The 20,303-nt window shown below is 34.0% G+C and overlaps 1 non-coding gene across 1 annotated transcript; it reads left to right on the top strand.

Annotated features, from left to right (window-relative positions):
- The first annotated feature begins 1,170 nt into the window (after window positions 1-1,170).
- On the top strand, window positions 1,171-1,278 carry LOC112724418 (small nucleolar RNA R71). Its single transcript, XR_003163581.1, has one exon. It is a non-coding gene; the product is annotated as a small nucleolar RNA R71 (small nucleolar RNA).
- The last annotated feature ends 19,025 nt before the right edge of the window (window positions 1,279-20,303 follow it).

Below are 20,303 nucleotides of genomic sequence, written 5' to 3'. Positions count from 1 at the left end.
GAGCCTTCTCAAAGGTCATGGTGCCTATGGTACAAGGTATAAAGAAATTTCCGGGATTCGGTTTCTTCTGAGGTAATGTTTGCCTCATTAATGCATTCAGTTCATTGGTGAGTAAGGGGGGTTCATTCTCCCAAGTCTCATTACCAAATAACTTGGCATTCAGCTTCATGATTTCTCCTAGATATTTAGCAACTTGATCTTCAGGGATGTCTTCATCCTCTTCAGAGGAAGAATATTATCAGAGCTCATGAATGGCAGAAGGAAGTTCAATGGAATTTCTATGGTTTCTGTATGAGCCTCAGATTCCCTTGGTTCCTCAAAGGGAAACTCCTTTCTGTCCACAGGATGTCCCATGAGGCTTTTCTCATTGGGACTCATGTCCTCCTCACTCTCTCCAGGTTCGGCCATGTTGGTCATAGTTATGGCATTGCACTCTCTCTTGGGATTTTCTTCTGTATTGCTTGGGAGAGTACTAGGAGGAGTTTCAGTAATCTTCTTACTCAGCTGACCCACCTGTGCCTCCAAATTTCTAATGGAGGACCTTGTTTCATTCATGAAACTTAGTGTGGTCTTGGATAGATCAGAGACTATGGTTGCCAGGCCAGAATGACTCTGTTCAGAATTCTCTGTCTGTTGCTGAGAAGATGATGGAAAAGGCTTACTATTGCTAAACCTATTTCTTCCACCATTATTATTGAAGCCTTGCTGAGGCTTCTGTTGGTCCTTCCATGAGAGATTAGGATGATTCCTCCATGAAGGATTGTAGGTGTTTCCATAGGGTTCTCCCATGTAATTCACCTCTACCATTGCAGGGTTCTCAGGATCATAAGCTTCGTCTTCAAAAGATGCTTCTTTAGTACTGTTGGATGCAGCTTGAAATCCATTCAGACTCTGAGAAATCATATTGACTTGCTGAGTCAATATTTTGTTCTGAGCCGATATGGCATTCAGAGTATGAATTTCAAGAACTCCCTTCTTCTGAGGCATCCCATTGTTCACAGGATTCCTCTCAGAGGTGTACATGAACTGGTTATTTGCAACTATTTCAATGAGTTCCTGAGCTTCTGCAGGGGTTTTCAGATGAAGAAATCCTCCTGCAGAATGGTCCAATGACATTTTTGACAACTCAGACAGACCATCATAGAATATACATATGATGCTCCATTCTGGAAGCATGTCAGTAGGACACCTTTTGATCAATTACTTATATCTTTCCCAAGCTTCATAGAGGGACTCACCTTCCTTCTGTCTGAAGGTTTGGATTTCCACTCTAAGCTTACTCATCTTTTGAGGTGGAAAGAATTTGGCCAGGGAAGCACTAACCACCTTTTCCCAAGAGTTCAGGCTTTCCTTAGGTTATGAATCCAACCATGTTCTAGCTCTATCTCTTACAACAAAAGGGAAAAGCCTGTAGACCTCGGGATCAACTCCATTGGTCTTGACAGTGTCACAGATTTGCAAGAATTCAGCTAAGAACTGATGAGGATCTTCCAATGGAAGTCCATGAAACTTGCAATTCTGTTGCATTAGAGAAACTAATTGAGGCTTAAGCTTAAAGTTGTTTGCTCCAATGACAGGAATTGAGATGCTTCTTCCATAGAAGTCAGAAGAGGGTGCAATGAAGTCACCAAGCATCTTCCTTGCATTGTTAGCATTGTTGTTATTTTCGGCTGCCATGTCTTCTTCTTTTTCGAAAATTTCTGTTAGGTCCTCTCTAGAGAGTTGTGCTTTAGCTTCTCTTAGCTTCCTCTTCAAGGTCCTTTCAGGTTCAGGATCAGCTTTAACAAGAATGCTTTTGTTCTTGTTCCTGCTCATATGAAAGAGAAGCGAACAAGAAAGTATGGAATCCTCTATGTCACAGTATAGAGATTCCTTTATGTGAGTAGAAGAAAAGAGGAGAGAATAATTCGAACACAGAGAGGAGGGAGAGGGTTCGAATTTTTTTTAAGAAGAAGAGATGTGTTAGTAAATAAATATATAAATAGAAAGAGATTAGAGAGAGAAGAATTCGAATATAATTAAATAAAAGGAAAAATATTTTTGTTTTTACTTTAATTATTAGTTAGAATTCAAAAATTATAAAAAAGAATAAAATTAAAATTAAAGTTTAAAATAATTAGTTAATTAAAAGGAATTTTGAAAAAGGGATAAGGGATTTTCGAAAATTAGAGTGAGAGAGAGAGAGTTAGTTAGGTGGTTTTGAAAAAGATATGATTGAAATGATTGAAATTTTATTTTGAAAAGGAATTAAAAAGGAAATTAAAAAGATTTGATTTTTGAAATTAAAGTTGATTACTTGACTAACAAGAAACTAAAAGATATGATTTTAAAATTCAAAGATTGAACCTTTCTTAATAGGCAAGTAACAACTTGAAAATTTTTTGAATTAAAACATTAAATGTGAGTGAGATTTTCGAAAATATGAAGTAAGAATAAGAAAAATATTTTGAAAATCAATTTTAAAGTTTTCGAAAATATGTAAAAATAAATGAAAAAGATTTGATTTTTGAAAAAGGTTTGAAAAAGATAGAATTTTTAAATTGAAAATTTGACTTGACTAATAAGAAACAATTAAATTTTAAAACTTTTTGACTAAATCAATCTAAAATTTCGAAAATAATGGGCAAAATAAGGAAAAGATATTTTTTTGATTTTTGAATTTTTAATGAGAAGAGAGAAAAACATCTAAGTGACACAAAACATAAAAGTTTAAGATCAAAACAAAAATGCATGAAAGAACACTTTGAATGTCAAGATGAACACCAAGAACACTTTGAAGATCATGATGAACATCAAGAACATGTTTTTGAAAAATTTTTAAGAAAAGAAAAGCATGCAAGACACCAAACTTAAAAATTTTTATTCTATAGACACTAATAATTCAAGAATGCATATGAAAAACAAGAAAAGACACAAAACAAGAAAAACACAAGATCAAACAAGAAAAATCATCAAGAACAAATTGAAGATTATGAAGAACACATGCATGAATTTTCAAAAATTTTTAGGAAATTAAAAAGATACAATTGACACCAAACTTAAAATTTGACATTAGACTCAAATAAGAAACACAAATTATTTTTGGTTTTATGATTTTATAAATTTTTTTTGTAATTTTTCGAAAATTAAATTGGAAAAAGAAAATAAAGAAATTCAAAACTTTTAATGAGAATTCCAAGAATCATGCAATGTTAGTCTAGAGCTCCGGTCCAAAGTTTTAGACATGACTTAATAGCCAACCAAGCTTTACATGAAAGCTTCGGTCCAAAAGACTAGACATGGCCAATGGCCAGCCAAGCTTCAGCAAAACATTACATACAACAACAAGATTGATAGAAATCAACAAGCTCTTGTGATGATGAGTTGAAACTCGGTCCAAAAGATTGGACATGGCTTCACAGCCAGCCAGACTTCAACAGATCATCATGAAACTCTAGAATTCATTCTTAAAAATTCTGAAGTCATAGAATAATTTATTTTTTTTGAAAATTTTTCGAAAATAAAAATAATAAAAACAAAAAGCTTAAAATTAAAATAAAATTACCTAATCTGAGCAACAAGATGAACCGTCAGTTGTCCAAACTCGAACAATCCCCGGCAACAGCGCCAAAAACTTGGTGCACGAAATTGTGATCTCAACTGCGCCAACAACTTGGTACGCACAATTGTAATCTCAATTCTTTTTCACAACTCCGCACAAATAACCAGCAAGTGTACTGGGTCGTCCAAGTAATAAACCTTACGTGAGTAAGGGTCGATCCCACGGAGATTGTTAGCTTGAAGCAAGCTATGGTTATCTTGTAAATCTCAGTCAGGCAGATTCAAATGGTTATGAGGTTTTGATAATTAAAATATAATTAAAACATAAAATAAGATAGAAATACTTATGTAATTCATTGGTGGGATTTCAGATAAGCGTATGGAGATGCTTTGTTCCTTCTGAATCTCTGCTTTCCTACTGTCTTCATTCAATCATTCATACTCCTTTCCATGGCAAGCTGTATGTTGGGGGATCACCGTTGTCAATGGCTACCGTCCATCCTCTCAGTGAAAATAGTCCAAATGCGCTGTCACCGCACGGCTAATCATCTGTCGGTTCTTGATCATGTTGGAATAGGATCCAGATCCTTTTGCATCTGTCAGTACGCCCAACACTCGCGAGTTTGAAGCTCGTCACAGTCATCGCATCCCAGATCCTACTCGGAATACCACAGACAAGGTTTAGACTTTCCGGATCTCAGGAATGGCCGCCAATAATTCTAGCTTATACCACGAAGGTTTTAATCTTCGATTAGAAACCCAAGAGATACACATTCAAGCTTATTTGCATGTAGAACGGAAGTGGTTGTCAAGCACGTGTTCATAGGTGAGAATGGTGATGAGCGTCACATAATCATCACATTCATCATGTTCTTGTGTTTGAATGAATATCTTAGAGAAGAAATAGGCTTGAATTGAATAGAAAAACAATAGTACTTTGCATTAATTCATGAGGAACAGCAGAGCTCCACACCTTAATCTATGGGGTGTAGAAACTCCACCGTTGAGAATACATAAGTGATGAAGCTCCAGGCATGGCCGAATGGCCAGCCCCCTAAACGTGATCCAGAGATCAAAAGTGATACAAAGATAGTCTCAAAAATGATCTAAAGATGTGAAATAAATCACTAAAAGTAGTTTTTATACTAAACTAGTCACTAAGGTTTACAGAAAATGAGTAACTAAGTGCAGATAGTGCAGAAATCCACTTCCGGGGCCCACTTGGTGTGTGCTTGGGCTGAGCATTGAGCTTTACACCTGTAGAGACTTCTCTTGGAGTTAAATGCCAGGTTACAGCCTGTTTGTGGCGTTTAACTCTAGTTTGTAACCTGTTTCTGGCGTTTAACTTCAGAATAGGGCAGGAATTTGGCGTTTGAACACCAATTTGCGTCATCAAAACTCGGCCAATGTATGGACTATTATATATTTCTGGAAAGCCCTGGATGTTTACTTTCCAACGCAATTAAGAGCGTGCCAATTAAGTTTTTGTAGCTCCAGAAAATCCATTTCGAGTGCAGGGAGGTCAGAATCCAATAGCATTTGCAGTCCTTTTTCAGCCTCTGAATCAGATTTTTGCTTAGGTCCCTTAATTTCAACCAGAAAATACTTGAAATCACAAAAAAACATACAAAGTCATAGTAAAGTCCAGAAATGTGGATTTTGCATAAAAACTAATAAAAACATAGTAAAAACTAACTAAATCATACTAAAAACTATGTAAAAACAATGCCAAAAAGCGTATAAATTATCCGCTCATCAGATGGCTAACCTATCCTATGCGTTACGAGCTCAACCTGTTCAAGAGGACCAGTTTGTGGAGTTTGCGGCATATCAGTTGATGGGTGCGGCTCAGTATTAGTGGCAACGGAAGTAAAGACAGATGCTTTTGCGGTTTTTAACTTTGATGTTTAGTTTCAAATTGGTATGGTCTTCAATCTTGTTGAAGAAGTTCTAAAGTTTAAAATGACTTTGAAAATTAGTTTGAAACTATTGGTTTAAATGATTTGGTAGTGAAAGAAAGTCGAAACTCTTGGTTTGAATGATATGTTTTGAAAGGAAAAGTGAGTTCTATGATTTTATCAATTTGTGAATTTGGTTTCCAAATTATCTTATCAAAAGGAATTTAAATTGACAAGTTTTATATAGGAAACTGTGATTTTAAGTATTTGACTTACGAAGAAATGATTTTTGACTCTCTTGAGAAAAATCTTTAACAATGAACTGGTTTAGAATAAACTTGTTTTAAAGGTTTTGGAAGGATGTTACAAAAATCGGTTTTTGTCTTGAGGAAAAATTTTGGGTGCTTGGTAACGATAATCAGAGTGATGCAGTGGAAGGAGAAAGGGAACTTTGGCACGGTAGGATGATTTGATGGGGATATATCGCGTAACTCAGATTTTTGAGGGCGAAAATCTTTTTAAGGAGGGGAGGATGTAAGAACCCAAGTTTTTCACGCAAAACTGTTTTAATAAAATAATAATTTTAAGTGCCCGAGATGGATTCAAAATTTAGAAGTTTTAATTTGAAAATATAAAGGTGAAATTTGGTTTCGATGAATTTTTTAGAGTCAAAAAATGTATTTTTTGCAAAAGACCGAGAACCGGCAGTTGAACCGGTCGAACCGGTTTAAGCTTGTCTGGCACTGTGTTTTGAGAAAAATAATATTTTGAAAAATTGATTTATTGTTTTGAAAGGACAAAAAATAATTTAGAATTGAAATCTGGGCACTAATATTAAAGGTGTTGGCCCAAAGTGTGCCAAACGGGCTAAAAACGCTAACGGGTTGGATTGGGCCCAAACCAAACCCAAGGTCCAACATATATATGTGTGATTAATGAGTTTCAAACTCATTTTGAAGGGAAGAGAGAGAGAGAACTCGGATAGGAGGTGGTGGGGGGTAAAACCCCATTGTTACTATTCATCCTCCACTTCCGGAAGCCATAACTTTTGATCCGGAGTTCCGATTGACGAGCCATTTGTAGCCACGCGAAGCTCTCGAAGAGCTCTTCCTTTCTATCTAAGTTTTTCTGGTAAGAACTCGAAACTCCATCCCCATTTTCTACCCTAAGTTTCTGCGCATTTTGGGTTTAATTCTTGAGCAAGTTTTGTGGTTTTGCTTGTTTAGGTGATCTCTAGTAGCGGGTAATTATTGAATTATACCCCTAATCTTGTTGGGTAAGGTAAGGTTTCACTAAACCCTTGTGTTTAGTTGTTTTGTGTATCTTAGGTTTTGATTTTTGTGGTATATGTGTTGTTAGATTGAGTTTTGGATGTTTGTTGGAGTTGGTTGAGGCTTTGGATCAAGTTTGGTAGCTTCGTTTTGGTATTTGAAGCGTTTGGGAATCGGCCAAGGTATGGTTTTGGTTTTCTTTACGTAATATGTAATGTTTCTGGACACTTAGACTAGCTGACCTTAAGATAGGATTGAATTAAATATATGGTGGATTGAATTATGTATGTGGCATGTGAATTGTGATGAAGATTTTATGAGTTGTGTATGTTAAAGTTTGATTTTGGTGTTGATGAGAAAATTGACGATTTGTGTTGTTGATGGAGATTGATTGATGTTGTATTGGTGGTGTGTGGAAGGAAATGGAATAATAATGATGATTATGTGATTTTGATGATGATTGTTAGTATTTTAAATGATTTTGAAGGTTGATGATGAATATGAGATTTGTTATTGTTGAAGAGGGTTATTGGCGTTAATTATAAATTATGATATTGGTTGATGTTGTTGAGTGTGGTAATACAAATGTGGATAATGACTGATAATGTTGAGGTGAGTTGATGAGGATTTGTAGTGGTTGTTGATGTTTGTTGTTGGTTGAAGATGATTATGAGCATTTGTGATGCTTTTGGATGTTGATGATTAAGGATTTTGATGGTGTTGAGTGGTGAAATTGGGATATTATGGATGGTTGAGTTGGAAAAGGAATGGTATGGACTTTGATGTTGTCTTGGTATTGTTTGGGTTATGATTAGTTGGTTTTGCATTGTGAGATTTGGTGAATTTGGGATTTTAAGGCTTTTGGTAAAATTGGATTTTTGGTGAACTTTGCTTGATCATAACTTTTGCCTCGATTTTTCAAATTGATTGAAATTTCTTTAGAATTAAAGATCTTTGAAAATCCTTTAAATTGATTTAAAGTTTGTGAAAATTGGGATTTCGCAAAGGAAGTTATGATCATTCAAAGTTGGTGTTGAAAATATGAAATTTTGCTAAGTTGCAGAATTTCATGATTTCTGATATGTGCAAGTGCACACCCTCGTGCGGACAGACACCCTGCAAAAATTTTGACCTGCGCGGACGCACAGGCAGGAAAATGCGTTCTATTTGCAACGCTAGCACAGCTTGTGCGCGTGCATATCTAAGGAAGGATTTCAACCTGGGCGGACGCACACGTTGGGAAGGCCAGTTTGTTAGGGGCGCTGGCACAGGTTGTGCGAGTGAACAGATTTTGTAAGTTTTGCCACCTGTGCGTACGCACACATTTTAAGATCTCCTGGGCGTGCGCACGCACACACCCCTGTGTGGCCGCACACGCCCTTTTTCTCAAATTTTACTTGTTTTTCAGCTATTCTACCTTCCCAACAAGGTTGTAAGCTTCTATAACACCATTTTAAGACTTTTGGGCCTAATTTTGAGTATTAGAACATGGGATATAACCTAAGGGTTCTAGTAGATGATTTTATGATAAATTAGAAAAAATGGAGGCCTAGGTTTCTGGTGTGCTAAGAATGGGTTTGGTGGAGATTAAAGTAGAATTGGTATATGAGATGAGAACTGAGGAGCTATGAGTTCGGAATGGAAAATATTAATTGAGGATGGTTGAGATGAGTTGAGGATTCGAAGAGAAATGATGATCTCGAGGAAAATTGAGAAATTGATGAACTAATGAGTTCGAAGTGGAATTAAGAACTGATGATGGATATGGAAGGAAAGTGTGCAGGGCCTATCTCCCTGGCGTAGCAGATTTCTCTGCTGCATGAGTAGATATTGTTGAAAGTGATTTGAGGATGAAGTTATTGGATTGTTGAAAGTGTGCGGAGCCTATATCTCCGGCATAGTAGATTGTTCTGCTGCATGACCAGTTTTGTTGAGAGTGTACGGGGCCTATATCCCCGGCGTAGCAGATAGTTCTACTGCATGATTTGTTGTGGTTATTTTCTTATCTGCTGCAGGAAGTGTACAGGGCCTATATCTCTGGCGTAGTAGACTCCCTACTACATGATTGTTCAGGGCACTATATCCCTGGCTAGCAGAAGAGCTGCTGCATGAGTGTGCAGGGAACTATATCCCTGGCGTGGCAGAAAAGGCTACATTCGGGAGGATGTGTTGGGTTGGCATTTACGGACCGACAAGTGATATCACGAGCCAATAGGATAGACATTCATTATATGCATCTTCTATATGCTTGTTTGCTTTGATTACTTGAGTTTGCCTAATTGTATAGCATGCCCACTTGCTTCTTGAACTACTTGTTATATATGAATATCATCTGTGTTTTACTTGTTTGCATTATTTGTTTTTGTCTGGTGCTGAAGAGGTTAGGTAGGCAGTGGCGATGCGATCGCACGGAGGTTAGGGTGGTGAAGGCTATGGGATACAGCGGTGTGATTATTATTAGTTAGAATTTTCCCTAAGTTTAGATAACCCTGTTTATGGTTTATGGCTTAATTTATTTATTTTGTTCTAAGCTTGGATATCTGTATGTGATGTGAAGTTCTAGGATTGGGCACTGTTATCATATTGAGAACCTCCGATTCTCATTCCATACTCTGTTGTTGTTTTTCAGATGCAGGTCAAAATTTACTTTGATGAGATTGCGGATATGGTGACAGAGCGGAGTATGGTTCGTTCCTTGTTTATTTTTGTTTTACTTTTGTCATAGTTTTCTCTCACCTTTTGTATATTTATCTTTATGGCCTTAGAGGCTTATTTGAGAGAATAGTTGTATAAGCTATTTTTAACTCTAAACTCTGTATGTCTGTATATATACTACTCGGTTTAAACTCCACAAGTCGCGACTAGTCCCCTATGATTATTATACTATAATATCTATATATATTCCATTCTTTTGCATCTATATCTTGTATCTTATGCGTTAGCTTCGTCTGAACGTTTCGCGATTTTGTAATTCTGTCTTTGAGCTATATCCTTTATCAGGCTTCTAGATTATATTATTTCCTTATATATATATATGTATAAGCCTTAGGACTGTCGTAACCTCTGATTAACCTTTGCTTTACGGCTAGAGGTAAGGCTTAGGGTAATTGGGGTGTTACACCCACTATGGGAATATGTTGGATTATGACTTGGGAATATGACCCTGCAGGATATAAAGACACTCCAAGTGTACAATATTTAATCAGAAACATAAAAATAAAATAGTGGAACAAATTTGACCTCAACCTAATCAGTAAAAAGGCCATTGATAACTGGATGAGTATATCTCAAAAAAGATCAGAACTCTCAAGCTACAGTTCGGAGTTTGAAAAATTATCATACAAAAAAGAGACTCGTTTCTTAGCCCATAAAAAACAGATGATGGCTGCCCTTGTAGCGGCCACCTCAGAAGAAAAAATTCATAATTCTCGAAAAGCAATAAAAGCAGTCCCAGAAGAAGAAGACGAAGAAGTTCAGTCCAGCCCAAGACTGTATATACTAGACACCCAAGATCCATTTGGAGATTAAAAAAAAAAGAGCCCCAGAATAAAAAAATCAGACACCTGTCCGACAACAGAAGAAAATGTATCAAAACATCTCAGAAATCAATAAAGGAATCACATGCAAAAAACAACAAAAGTTTTTAGCAGAATACCAACATAATACTAGTAAAGTTATAAAATTAGCTACCAGAATTACAAAAATTATGATAGAACACATCAAATCCAAGACAGAGTCCGTGAATCACCCACATAAAGATTAAGCAGATTTCTAAAACTAGGGTTAAAATTGTAAAAGAATAAGGAGAATAGCCCACTATAAAAAAGGGAGAGGAAGACGTAAGGCATCTGCATTTACACATAATCTCTCATACTCTGAAATACCTTTAAGCTTTCGTTGCAATCTTTGTATCTTGAATAAGCATCCTTGTATTTCGTTCAAGTTTCTAACTTACAATACAAGTTCATATTATTCGATCATATTGTGAATATTAATATTCATTATTAGTTTATTAGATGTTATCTTGTTATTGATATTACTCTTGTTTAATTTATATCTAATAAGATTGACAGGAGAAAAATCATCGGTAAAAAATTTCACAAAAATAATCGCGTTGCAAGTATAGATCTAAACTGACAATTGAACCTCAATTAAATTTAATGTGTTTGTCACTTAAGCAAACCCAATAAAAATCAACCGAAGTATTTAAACCTTGGGTCGTCTCTCAAGGAATTGCAGGGAAGTATAAATATTATTGGTTATGGGAAAGTATATTTTTGGTTTTTTAAATGTTGAACAAGGAATGTAAATGACAAGAAAATAAACTAATAATTAAGAAAAACTCCTAGCAAGGATTGATAATTGGAATTCCTATCCCCATTATCATAGTCACTTGTGATGGTAATTTCCTTTTTGCTATCACTTAGTTAACCTCTAACAATTGAAGGTAAGTCAAGTGAGAAAATCAACTTGAGATCACAAATCCTAATCAAAGACTAGAGGTAGTGAGGCTCAAGCCAATTGGCTAGTTTCAATCACCAACCAACAAGAGACTTTGACAATTCAAGAGTCTCTAATTACTCAATCTAAGCTAAGAACATAAAAAGCTAATTTAAAATCCAACCAAGCATTTTATCAAACATTTGGAAGGCACAAAATAAAAGCATAGAAAAGCAACAAGATAATGTAAATACTAAAACCAGCAATTGCAAAATCAATGATAACAAATAACGGAAGAAGCAATAAACATGAAATACCTCGAATTGCATTAAAAGGGAAATAAAATCTAACATGAGAATTCATAAACTAAATTGGTAACATAAAGTTATCAATAAGGGAAATAAATAAACTAGAATGCTAGAACAAATAAAAGTAAAAGAGAAACTAAATTGAAATAAGATAGAATTCAGAATTTGAGAAGAAATAAAACTAAGAACCCTAAAACCTAGAGAGAGGAGAGAGCCCCTCTCTCTAGAAAACTACATCTAAAAACCTAATGTGTGAATAATGAAGTGTGAATGTTGAATGAATGAATGATTTCCCCACTCTGCAGCCTCTATTCTGTGTTTTCGGGCTTAGAACTGGGCCAAAAGGAGCCCAAAAATCGCCCACAGCGTCTTCTGTGTAATGCAGCACGTGACGCTTTGTCACGCGTACGCGTCGCTTGACAAAAAATCATGGTCACGCGTACGCGTCATCCACGCATGCGCGTCGATCATCTTTTGTGCCAGTCACGCATACGCATCGCCCACGTGTACGTGTCGCTGCTAGCTTCTCAAAACATCATTTTCTTGTGTTCCTTCCACTTTTGCATGCTTTTTTTTCCATCTTCTAAGGCATTCCTGCCCTATAAACCCTGAAAACACTCAGCAAACATATCACGACATCGCATGGTAATAAGAGGGGATTAAAATTAGCAAATTTAAGGCCAAAGAAGCATATTTTCAATCATAGTACAAAATTAGGAAGGAAAATGTAAAACATGAGAATTATATGAATAAGTGTGAGAATAATGGATAAAATCTACTAAATTAAGCACAAGATAAACCCTAAAAATGGGATTTATCAAAGATATTAACAATAGTTGGTATCGAAGCCTAGTGAAAGCTTGGTTCTGGTATCCTCTCATGAGGCCACCATTTAAGCATATTGTTTATACATGCATACATACATATATACATACATACATACATACATACTATAATAGAAAACCAAAGATGGAAATAGTTAACTAATACCTCAACTAATAGTACATCAAGAATCATTACAAGAATTAGTTATTTCAATTACTAATGCATGATGGTTCTCTACAATTTCCCTCAAACTCATACTAGGTTGAGGAACCACTCTGAGTTTGTGCTTGAATTTCTCAAAAAGAAACAGTAGATAGTGGTTTAGTGAGCACATCAGCAATTTGAAAATTAGTTGGGATATGAATCATATGCAATTTTCCTTTTGACATTGGATCTTGGATAAAGTGCAAATCAACCTAAAAATACTGGCTTCGACTATGAAAAACCGAATTGGCAGAAAGCATTACTACACTGAGGTTGTCACAAAACACAGTAGGCACAATAGGTTGAAGAATACCAAATTTTTGTAGCAACTTAAGAACCCATAATATTTCGGCTCCAGCATCTGTAAGGCATCTAAATTCTACTTCTGTAGATGAGCAACTCACCGCCATTTGTTTTCGACTACACCAAAACATTGGATTATAGCCAAGAAAGACGTAATATCCACTGGTGGACCTGCGATCTTCAATGTCAGTCACCCAATCTGCATCAGCAAAGACAAGAACACGAAGATCAATAAACTTTTTTAAACATAGTCCATAATGATACGTACTTGAAAGATAACAGATGATCTTTTTTAAAGTTGTCTGGTGATATTGCTTGGAATTTTTCATGAATTGACTAACTCGATTCATAGAGAAAGATATCTCTGGATGAGTTAAGGTTATATAACCCTCCAATAAGAGACCTATAGAAAGCTGGGTTTTCATATGGTTAAGAGCCTTCAAAAATTAACTTGAGAGAGGATAGCATAGAGGTGGGGATAGATTTGGAACTAGAGAAGTCTGAATGTCTTGACAAATCAAGAATATATTTTGATTGTGAAATGTGAAGTTCACCAGTGCGTATATTAAATTCTAAACCAAGAAAATAATTTAAACCATCTAAGTCTTTAAGAGGAAATTTAGAGTTCAAGTCAATAATTAGATCATCAATTTCAGTTTTGTTATTACCAATTATAACAATATCACCCACATAGGCGAGTAAATAAATAGTAGAATGTTTAGTATATCGAACAAATAAAGAAGTATTAGCCTTGGTGTTAGAAAAATCATAAATAAAAAGAGTAGAACTGAGTTGAACAAACCAAGCTTTTGGAGTTTGCTTGAGGTTATAGATGACTTTATCAAGCTTGTACACTAATGAAAAGTTACTGGACATAAAACCAGGAGGCTATATCATGGAAACATCCTCAATTAAATCATCATTTAAGAAGACATTGTTAAAATTAAATTGGCAAAGCGGTCAACCATATGTAACAGCAAGAAAAACAACAGTCTGAATTGTAAAAGGATGAATCACAGGGCTACAGATTTGGTTAAAATCTATTCCTTCAACTTGGTCACACCCTTTGGCCACAAAACTGGCTTTATATTTCTTGATGGTGAACTACCAAATTGCACTCAAATAATTGTCATTGACAAAAATGCACTCAAATTTCGGTATCGACAAAAATATCTTCAAATAATTTTAAAATACGACAAAAATGCCCAACATTAAATATGTATTCTAAAAAAAAATTACTTTAGAGATTGAATTTTGATGCAGTTTTTTGCAGGATGCGATATTTTTATCATTAAAAGTTGGTAATTTTTTGCTAAGTATATATATTTTTTTGTTTTGTTTTTTGTCAACAACTAATAATACTTTGAAAAAGTAAAAAAAGGGGCTAACCACCAAAAATACCCCCGAATTATTCAAACACTGATAAAAATGCACCCGAATTTTACTATCGACAAAAATTCTTTTAAATAATTTTATAACTCGACAAAAATGTCCAATAGTAAATATATATTTTCAAAAAATGCCTTAGAGATTGAATTTTGATGTGATTTTTTGCAAGTATAATTAAAAAAATGAGATATTATTATTCTTAAAATTTGGTATTTTTTTTAGGTATATATTTTTTTGTGATTTTTTAAAAATATTATTAGTTGTTAACAAAAAAAATTACAAAAAAAATATATACTTAACGAAAAATCATTAAATTTTAAGAATAATAATATCTCTTTTTTTTAATCATGCTTGAAAAAAATTGTATCAAATTTCAATCTCTAATGTATTTTTTGAGAAATACATATTTAATGTTAGATAATCTTGCAAAAAAAAAACTAACATTAAATATGTATTTCTCAAAAAATAGATTAGAGATTGAATTTTGATGCGATTTTTTGCAAGTATGATTAGAAAAATGAGATATTATTATTCTTAAAATTTGGTGATTTTTTGTTAAGTATATATTGTTTTTATGATTTTTTAAAAGTATTATTGGTTGTTAAAAAAATATAAAAAAAATATATACTTAACGAAAAACCACCAAATTTTAGTTATAATAATATCTTTTTTATTTTTATAATCATGCTTGTAAGAAATTGCATCAAAATTCAATCTAAAAGGTATTTTTTAAAAATATGTATTTACTGTTGGGTATATTTGTTGTGTTTTTAAATTATTTGATTGCTTTTTTATCGATAGTTAAATTCGAATGTATTTTTGTCAGAGTTTAAATAATTCGGGGGTATTTTTTGTGGTTAACCCGTAAAAAAATATAGAGATCAAATTTTTATCCAATTTATGTGTATTTTTTAAATAGTTATCTAAATATTCCTATAAATTTTTGGATCAAATACATAAGCGGTTTATCAAATACAAAAGTCGTTTGATGCTTACAAAAATATAATATTATTTTTGGATATTTTTATCGCGTTTATAAATTATTTGAGAACATTTTTGTCAACAACAAAATTATTCGGGTGCATTTTTAGTAGTTTACCCTTTCTTGATACTATCTATTATCAGGGTCATTTTTAACAGTGTAAACCCATTTACATCCAATAATAGTGGAATTGGAAGGAGGGTTAATAAGATGCCATGTATGATTTTTGACCAAAGCATCATATTCCTCAGTCGTGGCTTGGTGACAATGAGCAGAAGATAAAGCCTCAGAAAGAGTCTTAGGAGGATATTGAGTAAAATCAATGTTAGAAACAACAGTTAAAGCTTTTGGTTTAAGAACACTATATTTATATCTGATAACCATACTATGTGTATTAAATGATTTAGGGATAGGTGAAGAAGTGAGAATGGGAGCCTTCGGTAATTAAATTTCGAGACCATATATAGGTATAGAATCATGAATAGTATAACGACCCAATCTTCTAACATGTCATGATCATGCTAAAACAAGGTGTTACTAATTTGTATACCTTAAATGATAGCTATTAATTAATATATCATATGAGCCTGATTTGTAATTAGAAACGCGAGTGCATTTTTGAGATAGATATATTTTTTTAAGACGCATTGCAAAGAATAACAGTTATGCATAACAAGTTATAAATCATCATAGAAGATAAAAATAAACTTAATTCACAATATAGACCCGTAAATTTCATACAAGCTGTAAGAGAGGATAAGATAGTACTAGTTAAACAAACATAAGTATTATTAACCCAGACTTAGACACCTTTAGTATAATACATATATAGAGTACATCTTTCTACTTACGGCACCCTGAATCCTAGCCTATCTAAAAAAATCCTTTAGTATGGAACTCAGGCTAGATAAGTCCTACCCTCAAGCAAAATTCTAACAAAAAAAGGAAAAAAATACTTTAGGCTCTATAACTTCACATAGCATCAGACGTCCTTTAAATGTACATGTACTTTAAGTTTGGGATGTAGCAAAAAGAGAAGCACCATTTCTTCAACGGGCATCGCCATCAGCTTCGCATATAAGAACAATGAAGAGAAGAGGGTGAGAACGTACAATTCCTACTAAGGTACTAATGAGAGAAACAAATATTCATCATTCCTAAAGCAAGGCTCTAGTGTAGAGGTAGTTGATCGCCTAATCTTTTCGACCCTAGATTATACGATTTTACCAACTTTTCCTCCGTAATCGATTTATTCTTACTTCTTTTTTTTATGTTATTCTATATAGTTTGTCTTTCATCTTTAACTTTAAGGTCGATCTAACAACATTCAATTAGTAACGGTAGACAATCATAGACAAACTGCACAACAATAAGAATTCAAGCACAAAACAATATCACAGTGATTATGCTGTCAACAAGTATGATGCATGTATAGCCCTATGCAGGCAATGAGCTCACGTGTTGATTTACATCCCGCAATTCGACATTACCCAGAAACAAGTCCTAGATATAGTTTTCCATTGTGTTCAGTACGTGCATATGTGTTGATATGGTTAAGAACACCATCAATACGTGACAACCATCAATCGTCACAAAACTTGATGCCATAATATACGCACAATGAAAAATAGTGATCAATCAGTTCGTGGGCATCCTCGAGATCAATCATCAATAATATGTGAGTTTTTCCAATTTCAATAATCAACACTTCAAAAGTACGTGGGTTTTTCCCAATATCATCAATTAAAAGTACGTGGATTTTTTTCCGATTTCAGTCATCAATAGCAAATGAGTTTTCCCCACATTAAAACTATTAACAGTACATGCACTGAGCATGCAGGACAGAATTCTCGTCCTTGCTAGGTCAATTTTTGTCCATTCAGTTATCCTTTACAGATCTTAATTGTCTATCTTCTCTGTTACCTTTCTCTTTTTCTATTCCCAGTTAATCTTTTCTTATTCTTATACTTCACTCTAGATTTTTTATAAGAGAATTTCTAGGTTCTAAACTTTAAATTACTTTTCTATCCTTCATTATTAAGAATTACCTTCATATTCTTAGTCTTTTCACAATTTTCAATACTCTGGTTTTGTTTTCTTATACATTATCTGCTCTCCTTTTTCTGTTTTAACAATTCCAGCAAATAGTGGCAGAAATTTTGCGGCGCATATCGCGGCGGTTAGGGGTGGGGCTGCAATCAGCCTTGCATTTAGCGGTGGTTTTTCTAGAATTGCTGCTATATGCACCGTCGGGTGAGTTATCATTTTATATTTTGCGGCGGTTTTCTTCCAACCGCCGCAAAATGCGTATAACCACATATTTCAATGTTTTCTTTAGTAATAGCCATCTGGGTATAATCTAGTTAAGTTAACACTAGTATTTTAAACTACATATGTTTAAATCATTGTTATTTAAACTCGTAACACTTTTTCTAGATTCGTTTTACGTAAAAAAGTTCACAAGTTAAATAAGCTATATATGTTAACTCATGTGAACAGATTTACCAATAAGATTTTATTGTTTACTTTATTGTCATTTAAATTTGCATTAAAATATAAATATAAAATAAGAAAATAAAATTACACTCTAAATTTATAAAGTTAAAATAAAGTTCTAACAAGCATAAATTAAAGTTACTCCTCTTTGAAGTTATGCCTTACTAAACCTAAATCAAGAAACTCTAAAAGTAGATAAACATGTAAAAATGCAACCCAAATCATTAAATTAAGGGAATCAACATAATTCTTATAATAAAAGATCAAAATTTCTCTTCAACATCATATTGACCTGGCGAAAAATACTCTGTCAAGAATCTATGGGCTTCACGTTTTACAGGATCTGATATTTTATCTCCATACCATGGATTTTTGTTCAGATTAAAGCACCTTTTCTTAATATGTATATCATCTTCTCTTTGTTGGTCTTCTAAAGTTTTATTATCTTCTTCCAGAATCTTATTAAGATCAAACTGCATGGATCTGTCAATTCTAATAGATGAGATATCATCTAAATTGTCTTCTGAATCAGAGTCTTCTCCATCTAGACTGTTAGGAACTATTTCTCCAGAATATTCAGGTAATACTGAAAATATCAACATGCATATAACGAAACTGAGAACTCCTAAGTCATTAAATACTGACTTAGAAAAAAAACCAGACGACAATATACTAAGACAATTTTAAAACTAAACGCAAATTTTCAACAATTACCATCTCCCTTGTTGGTAGTTTGGGAAAATTTCTTAGACAGAAGCTCTGTAGCGAATGTTGTGCTTGCAGAGGATGACAAAAAGTCCTCAGTTTTCATTTTTCCGGTTCCACCGTCATGTTATGTTCACTAATGTTTAAAAAACGTAACATTATTGGAATTGATATTGAATATTAGATATCAAGATTATCAAAACTGCAACACTAAGAAAAACAACAACTGAAACAACATTAAAGATTTAACGTAAACTAACTTTTGACGAAAAAATCGTTGAAAGAAATGGAAAATCTGCTTTTACTCATGAAAATTCATAATACAATAAATACTTAACTGCAAATAAAAAATACACAAGTTTTTTGTAACCAAAGAAAACAACGTACAATGTTGAGTTTATTCATCTTAGTTCATGACACAGAGATCCTTTTTAAATTACGTTAAAATTTTCCATATAAGCATTATGCGACATTGATGAACGGATTTTTGCTAGTAAAGAATTTCACAAATATATTCTCGTTGAAAGTATAGTTTCTAGACCAACAAAGAATCCTTTCGTACAAATAAATTTGGTTGTCACTAAGCAAACCCAATAAAATAAACCAAAGTATTTAAACCTCGGGTCATCTCTCAAGGAATTGCAGGGAGGTGTAGTTATTATTGGTTGTGGAAAAGTATCTTTTTGGATTTTGAATAAGGAACAAGAAAAGTAAATTACAAGAATTAAACTAATAGCGAATAAAGCTCTTGGAAAGGTATGAGAATTAGAAGTCCTATCCTAGCTATCCTTATCAATTGTGACATCAATTGTTCATTGCTCCCACTTAGTCAACCTCTAACTATGAAGGTAAGTCAAGTGGATGAATCAATTTGATTTCTCAAGTCCTAGTCAACTCCCAAGGAAAGACTAGAGTTAGTGGAATTTAAGTCAATTAGCAACTTTCAATTATCAATCAACAAAGGAGTTTGATAACTCAAGAGTCTCCAATTACTCAACCAAAGCCAAAAAGAGAGAAATCTACACTAAAATCCAATCAAGTATTCTATCAAACACTTGGAAGGCATAACATAAAAACACAGGAAACTAGTAAGAGATAATAAAATCCAAACAACCAATTGAAAGCATCCATAATATAAATTGAAGAAAGCAATCATAAATATAAAATGCCTCAAATTGCATTAAATAGAGAATCAAATCTAACATGGAGTTCATAAACCAAATTGGGAAAATAAACAAATCAACAAGAGAAATAAGTAAACTAAAGTGCTAGAACAAATAAGAGTAGAAGAGAAACTAAATTAAAGTAGAGTAGAAGTCTAAAATTAAAAATAGCTAAACCTAAGAATCCTAAAACCTAGAGAGAGGAGAGAGCCTCTCTCTCTAGAAAACTACATCTAAAACCTCAAATTATGTCAATGAATGTTTGATTGAATTGTTTTTTTTATTCCCCCACTCTGCAGCCTCTAATCTGTGTTTTTCGGGCTTGAAACTGGGCCAAAAAAAGCCCAGAAATTGCCCTTAGCGTCTTCTACAATTTCTGCACGTGGCGCATCTCACGCGTACGAGTACGTCACGCGTACGCGTCGCTTGTCTGCCGCACTATCCACGTATACGTGTCATGCACGCGTACGCGTCGCCTAACAGCAAGGCAAATATGACAAATTGCATATCATTTCGAAGCTCCTGATGTTAGCTTTCCAAGGCAATTGAACCCGCCTCATTTGGACCTCTGTAGCTCAAGTTATGTCTGATTTAGTACGAAGAGGTCAAGCTTGACAGCTTTGCAATTCCTTCAATTTCTTGTATTCCTTCCACTTTTGCATGCTTCCTTTCCATCCTCTAGGCCATTCCTGCCCTATAAACCCTGAAAACACTTAACAAATGTATCACGACATTGAATGGTAATAAGAGGGAATTAAAATTAGAAAATTTAGGGCCAA

This window comes from Arachis hypogaea, chromosome 11 (genome assembly GCF_003086295.3).
Source record: "Arachis hypogaea cultivar Tifrunner chromosome 11, arahy.Tifrunner.gnm2.J5K5, whole genome shotgun sequence".
NCBI lineage: Eukaryota > Viridiplantae > Streptophyta > Magnoliopsida > Fabales > Fabaceae > Arachis > Arachis hypogaea.
This window is presented reverse-complemented; position numbering and strand designations above follow the sequence as displayed.